Source organism: Ostrinia nubilalis, chromosome 23 (genome assembly GCF_963855985.1).
Source record: "Ostrinia nubilalis chromosome 23, ilOstNubi1.1, whole genome shotgun sequence".
NCBI lineage: Eukaryota > Metazoa > Arthropoda > Insecta > Lepidoptera > Crambidae > Ostrinia > Ostrinia nubilalis.
In genome coordinates this window covers 1778486-1786027 of record NC_087110.1, presented here as the reverse complement: position 1 = coordinate 1786027, position 7542 = coordinate 1778486, and the positions used below count along the sequence as shown (strand labels likewise).

The following is a 7542-nucleotide window of genomic DNA, read 5'->3' as shown; positions in this document are numbered from 1 at the left end:
CCCGCTGGCGGCCCGCGCCGCCCGCGCACACGCTGCCTGCTGAGCAATCTCCAGAGCCTTGGCAAACGTCAGGGTGCTGGAGTCCTGTTCAAACAGCCTGTCTCGTTCGGGGCCCGCATTCAAACCGAGTACGAATCTATCTCTCAGTACCACGTCCAACTCTGTACCGAATTCACAATGCACAGCAAGTCCCCTGAGTCGCGCGCCCCATTCTTCAGCGCTTTCCATCTCTGACCTGGTGGCTTCGTAAAACTTCGCTCTGTCCGCAAATGTTGATCTCTTTGGAGTAAAATGATCGTTTAGTTTCTTGACCAAGTCCTTAAACGATGTCTCTTCCAACTTTTGCGGGTGAAATAAGTTTTTTGTCAATCGGTACGATTCATCGGACAAATGAGTGAGTAAAACCGCTCTCTGTTTCGTTTCGTTGATATCGTTCAATTCTATAAATTGAACCAATCGGCTGTAGAAAATCTGCCAATCTTGACTTTTATAATCAAACACAGAAATATTTCCGATGTACGCCATTTTAGAAACGCGTCGTGGGTAGATCGTCGCCAGTGATATGTTTACGGGCAGCAAGTAAAACAACCGATACGAACTCAAGCTGGTTTATTACTAAGTCAACGGTCGCGACACCTTTACATTTATATCCGTTGGATAGTTTTTATTGGTATACCCACTTTGGTATACCCACATATACATCACTAATACATTCATTCAGTTATCAATATCATTAAACCACATACTGGATATTGAATATTACTGACGCAAAACTTGGTAACGCGTTCAAAGACTAGGCCACAAGTTCGCAAACTACTGAAGTCGAAGTCGAAGTCGAACTTCGATTGTGTCAACAAGCAGTGTTTAGCAGATCAGCCACATAATTAGCTGATTGGAGGATTTCATTACTTAATTGAACAATTAGGTCGGATTTCAGCAAGATGTGAATTACGTACTATAGCACCCGTATTAACAAACGATGCTTGCTTAATCGAAGCAGCAAATCGAACGCACTTGAATAGAGCTCTGTGATTGGATCGTGTGTCACCCTGTGCGTCCACGCGCACTGTGAGTCCTCATAGTAATGTTTGTGAATACGGGCGTTATTGTTAATGAGCTGTATGAACATGTGAACTGAATGAACGTGTTAGATCATTTTAATAGAAGAGAAAAGATTCAGGTTCATAAAATCAAAAATGTCTTTATTTATCTGGACTAATAAAATGTAGATACTTTCAAATCGTTAAACGTGTCTAGTGCTGAAAAACTGTATTAGTTTTTGGAATGCAGGAATACTTACCTAAGTTACGTTTCCGATTAACATGACTTTGATATCTCAGCATCAAGATTTAGGAACGTAACGAAGTGATCACGAAATCGATTCGAGTAGTATTTTTTTCCGAGACTAATGTCAAACTGGGCTATTTCCAGTTCAATGGACTGACGACCACAAAAAATAGCTGCCTGTAGCTGGATAAAAAAGTAGGTTTCCTTCCTTAGATTTATTCCTAGCTTTTAGAATGTCAATGTCCACTAATTTAGCTCTATTAACCTAGATCAAAGAACCTGTCTGAAATCTAAATTAGGAACTTCTTAGAAAAACAATTTAATACCATAGGAGGTCATAAAAGACCTAGTATGTTACTGACCTGTATTCAAGATTGCCAAATATTGTTTACTGAAGTCTGAAAATAACATCACTATTTAATCAAAAATTGCTTGAAGTCATAAAATTTGTATTCGCATTTCAAAATACATTTTCTCTTGGAAATAAACAGGTAATTTTTTAGACATTAGCAAGCGATCTGGTCGTTAAGAATTCGCAATTCGGTGGCAACATAGAATAAAAATTATGCAAGGTGAAAACACAATAGAGGTAGACCTAGTAGGCCTCTTAAAGACAAGGGTGATAATAGAATGTGTAAGGCTGGACTCTGATATACATCTTCATCATTGCTGCCACATGACGTCCACTGCTGAACATAGGCCTCCCATAATGATTTCCAGATTGGCCAGTTGATAGCGGCCTGCATCTAGCGCCTTCCTGCTGCCGTTATGAGGTCGTCTATCCACCATGGCGGTGGACGTTCTACGCTGCATTTGTCGGCACGTGGCCTTTACCCCAGAACCTGAATCGGACGGTGATATTATTTGTGTTGGAATCCTAGTATAAATCCGAGTAGATTTAAATAAACAAAATATCACAACAATACTATTGCTGAATTCTTCCCCCAATAATTTCCGTATTCCGAATATTGGTAGCCGCCTCCAGCGTCTTCTACCTTCCTTTATGAGGTCAACTGTTCACCTTGTAGGACGTCCTACGCTGCGCTTGCTGGTACGTGAAAATAAATACATAAACAAATGTCACAGTACAGTCAGCATCTCTTCTTCTTATCGTGTCGACAACAAACCTACACAGTGTCAGCCCAAAACTCCACTACAAGAGTGGCGTTGTCAGCAGCATTCATTAAATCCTCCTGCGTGCAGTTGCTCGGGCACTCAGGGTACGACATCATGTGCTTCATCGACTGGGGAACAGCGTTAAATAGTTACATTAGAAATAAGGTTGTGTTATGAACTTTTTGGCCCCTTTGGGTGTCACAAACTGACAAAACAATTTGACGCTGACACACGCGTTATATGATTTGCGCAAACCAATCTACAAATCATTGGGGAAGCCTATTGGCTCTGTGCACGATTACAGCGCCAACTAGCGTCCACAACTTTGCGGGCTCTGTCACATTGACATTTAGGTCGTATATTTGTAAAAAAATATCGAAATGAAAAAATAACAAATATTTTCAACTAATAAATTGTTGTGATACCACGATTTGGGTGGAAAAAAGGTTTTGAAATAATTTTGGTCATTCAAATCAAATGAGGTAAGTCCAAAAAGTGTGTTTAATTTTGATTGTGTCAGGGTTTGTTTACTTTATTTATAGTTGTAGTTTTACAGTAAAACAAAAAGAAAAAGCTACTTTAACGGTTTCATTATATAACAGTAAATATATTTAAATGTTCCTGTATCACTAGTAATAAATTAAATATCGTTTTCAGATCGAAATGAGTATTGTTTTGAAGACCGGGTTTGTGAGTTTTACAATATCAAATTCCAACCACAAACCGTATTTAAAGGAAAGTTTTTGGTATTGGCTGGACAAGTCCAAGATGTAGAAGAATTAAGAACAAAACAAGGGCAGAGTTCAATAATTCACGCTCTCATCATAAGGCAAACATCTGTGCACAACAACTACCTACTGTGACTCATTTTTGTACTACCACGTTGTATAGTCTAGTTATTTCCAAATTGTAAACGGCTATTAAACCAGCCCTATCGAAAAACAGTCCACTCTTTTATTTAAGTTCCCAGTAGGACCCTTTTCATGCGATTAATTAATGATATTAAAATGTATTATGTAGAATCGCTTTGCCATTGACAGATACATCTGATGACAGAGCTAACATTATTTCTACTTTTGACCACCATGAGCGCTGCGATCGATTATGTTACCCCCACCTAGTACTTCGCACCCAGCGAATTTTCACAATGGACGTCTTGTGACTGAAATGATGACGAAAAATATCTCTTTGTCCTTGGTTTTTTTCTTCTCTTTCTTTCTTTCAGCTCAGAGAATTTTACAATTGTTTTAAGATTGTATTGTTTGTATTTCTGTAGTAGGTAATATGTGTGTTTGTTTTTAATGTTTACGGCGACCAAAGTGCCCCAAAGGTATTGCTGATAATCAGTGTCGTGGCACCTATAATGTCACGACTAATGCTGAGCAAGGGACTTTTTTGGCACAGGGCACTCAAATTTTATCTGTTTTATTTCAATTGGGATGAGGTTTTTTTTTTGTTCTTTTATGTATGTTTTATCTTGTATTGTGTATTGTGCCAAATAAACAATATTCTATTCTATTCTAGAAAGAAAGCCATCTTAATCATTAATGTCTTTGTCCTTGCTTTTTTTTCTCTTTTTTTTAGCAGCGAGAAAGAGAGTCTTCTTCATAAACTTCTATTATGGTGCGAATGGTGCGAGATATATGGGTCTCACCGATTGACAAATGACGTGCCCCGGTTCTCCTCGGTGTTCGCTTGGTTTTCGGATTTTCTCAGGAAACTGGATATTTTGTATAGTGTGAAGTATGCAAGATTTATGTTTGCAGAATGCTGGGAATAATTTTGCGATGGAACTTATATTATTATTATAAGATGGAATGAGAAAAGAATCATAGGTCATGGAAGGAAAATGTATGATTCGCTTCTTAGAACTGTATTTCTGGGATCTTGAATGTTATTATTAAATCGTATAGGATTCCATGAGCGTATTGCGAGCTATTTTTGGCTTTAACAATAAAGTTTCTTCTTTTATCACAAAAATACGTTCGTTCGTTCGTTCGTTTTCAGCCAAATGACGTCCACTGCTGGACAAAGGCCTCCCCCAAGGTTTTCCACAATGAACGGTCCTGCGCTGCCCGCATCCAGGCTCTTCCCGCGACCTTCACCAGATCGTCTATCACAAAAATACGTTCATTCCTAAACAAAAGCCTTTTTCATGAATACGTACGTTTTTTACTTGGTATGTAACTGTTTAGCAAAATTTTAGTTTATAGTTACCTACTTTTGCATGTGTTTTCATTTTAGAACACTCTCATACGAATCTTTTCTACTTAGCCCAAATGTTAACGGACAGAGAATGCTTTCTTTAAGAGAATGTAAAGTAATGTGGTGACGGCAGAGTAGAATACATTTGTCACCAACCCCTACTCTTCCCGCGGGTGTCGTAAGAGGCGACTTAGGGACTACACATCAAACAGAGAATGGGCAGCAGCGCTCTCTGAAAAACATCAATCTTTTAAACTGCGCTCTCCAACCCGCCTGCCAAGCGTGGAGATTATGGCAAAACCCTCCACTATAGTGGAGGAGGCTCATAGTCCAGCAGTGGACTGTAAAGGGCTGTTGATGATGATGATGAAAGTAATGTCAAAGTCATTAAGAATTCGCTTAGGCTGGAAGGCGCTGGATGCAGGCCGCTACCAACTGGTCATTATGGAAATCATTGGGGAGGCCATGTTCAGCAGTGAACGTCCTGTGGCTGAAATGATGATGATGAAAAGTGATGATCAGGCTGATAATGGATTAGTAATCTTCACCCGGTATACCGTTTATACTCAATTACAGAGGAACTGCCTATCTCGCCTCCTTATAGTTATAGCTACAAGTTCCCCTTATGTGTCATAAAAATTAAAATAAATGAATTTTCCTTCAACAAGATAACGGTGTTAAACGCATCTAAACTCTAACTGCATCGCGCTGTGCAACAGAGAGAAATTAACGGAGTTCGTGTCGAAACATAGCTAACTTTGACGTAGTATGCTAATGGGGACGCCGCTTGTTTGCAGGTAATTGTATCATTTTACTGTGACATATTCTGTTTGTCACATGAGAAATAGTCTATGACTTTCTCATTACTGTGTCAGGTTTTCAATGAGTTTCTACTGGCAGCTACAGTTCTGTATAAGTAAGCAAAATAATATTTTATGTCGTAAGAGGCGACTAACACCCGTATTCACAAACATTATTTACTATGAGGTCTCACAGTGCGCGTGGACGCACAGGGTGACACACGAACCAATCACAGAGCTCTATTCAACGCTGTGCGTTCGATTTGCTGCTTCACTTAAGCAAGCATCGTTTGTGAATACGGGTGTAAGGGACAAACATATTGTGAACTTCTAGCAAACGTAGACCAAATTCTCCATTTGCCTCTGGTTTAAAAAAAATATTGTCCCCCTGCAGTGGAGCTAAATGACCTGATGATGATGAGGCAAAGATACTGACTGATTCAGCATAAGCTGAGATACTTGTAATGAGGGCTATCGTTTTAGCGCTCACCAGTTAGCGCCACTGTAGAGTAAGGTCCTGTCACTTGCTAGTAGCGAAGACAGTGGCGCAAACTTGTGAGCGGTTAAGTGGTAGGAGGACTATCGCATTTGCACTCATCAAGATGGCGCCACTGTAGAGTAAGGTCCTGTCAATCGCCAGGGGTGCCAACTGTTAATTATAAAATCGATAGCCCTCATTGCTTCTTATTTCATTTTAACCTACTTAAATATCCTTCCGCAAGGTGTACTAAGGACCTCATAAAAGATGGCGCTGGATTCAGGCCGCTACTAACCGGTCATTATGGAAATCATTGGAGTCAACTGAAATGATGATGAATGATAATAGCCTTCTGCGTTTACCTATCTCTAATCATACTTTTTATATCCTTCGTTTTCGTTTTATTGTTTGAAAGATAACACTCTGGTTAATTTATACCTGCAACGTAGATACTAAAAATTACATCACCAAGCAATTGTTCACTTTTGTGTCGTTTGTAACAGTCGAAATAATCTAATTCTCTTACCAAAAATCTTCATGATAATTACGCATGTATTCACAAACAATTCTTGATCGTGAAGCAGCAAATCGAACGCACAGCGTTGAATAGAGCTCTGTGATTGGTTGGTAGGACCGTGTGCGTCCACGCGCACTGTGAGACCTCATAGTAATGTTTGTGACATGACCTTATTTCTGTTCAGTAACTTCACACTTACTTCAATATAGGGTGAGTTCTAATTCCCAGGATTTAGTACCAAAGACATCACGGATCCCACTAACTGAAACAGCGAAGTTTGTGGCTATAAAACTACAATAAAAACCTTGGAGGTGGCGAACTACTCCAATAAACACAGATCTGGGTAAAGACCTGTAGTTTCAAGTAAACACAGAATACTTACTAGTACTATTACTTCAGTCCGATGCGATAGAATATGCTCGTGATGAGATGAGTATACCAATAAAGCTCATAGCAAAAGACAATGCCGGAAATTGGCGTCTTTTTTTTTTCGCGCGGCCATCGACCAAACCATGTTTTTTTGATACAAAATAGTGTAATAAACCAAACTTAATATGACATGTATACCTCTAAACTCAGTCTGAACTGAGTTACGAGCATTAGAAGTTTGATGATTTTACCTATTAGATTTGCTTTTTGCGCGCAAGTTTTGTAAGAAATTGCAACAAAATACCTAGTGACGTCTTTTTTATTGCGCTGATTCTGCTCCACATTGATGGCTGGAGCCTATAATGGATGGTATTGTTTGTTTACACATACAATGTCACTATTTTGTTGCAATTTCTTACAAAACTTGCGCGCAGAAAGCAAATCTACCTTTGTAAAATCATCAAACTTCTAATGCTCGTAACTCAGTTCAAACTGAGTTTAGAGGTCCTATACATTTTTTTATTTTGATTTTGACATGTCATAGTAAGTTTGGTTTATTACACTATTTTGTAATCAAAAAATAAGGTTTGGTCGATGGCCGCGCGAAAAAAAAGACGCCACCTTCCATACAAAATCTGGCATTGCCATTTATCAACTCGGAAAGGGATCAAGATCAACTATTTTCAGAAAATTTATGATTTTCTATCGAAGGTTAAGATTCCTAATGGGTCGATGAGTCATCGGAGTTTAATTAAAAAAAATATATAGAA

General features: G+C 39.0%; 1 long non-coding RNA gene across 1 annotated transcript; it reads left to right on the top strand.

Annotated features, from left to right (window-relative positions):
* Window positions 1-2713: 2713 nt before the first annotated feature.
* Window positions 2714-3347, top strand: LOC135083331 (uncharacterized). Its single transcript, XR_010259578.1, has 2 exons — window positions 2714-2885; window positions 3061-3347. It is a non-coding gene; the product is annotated as an uncharacterized LOC135083331 (long non-coding RNA).
* The last annotated feature ends 4195 nt before the right edge of the window (window positions 3348-7542 follow it).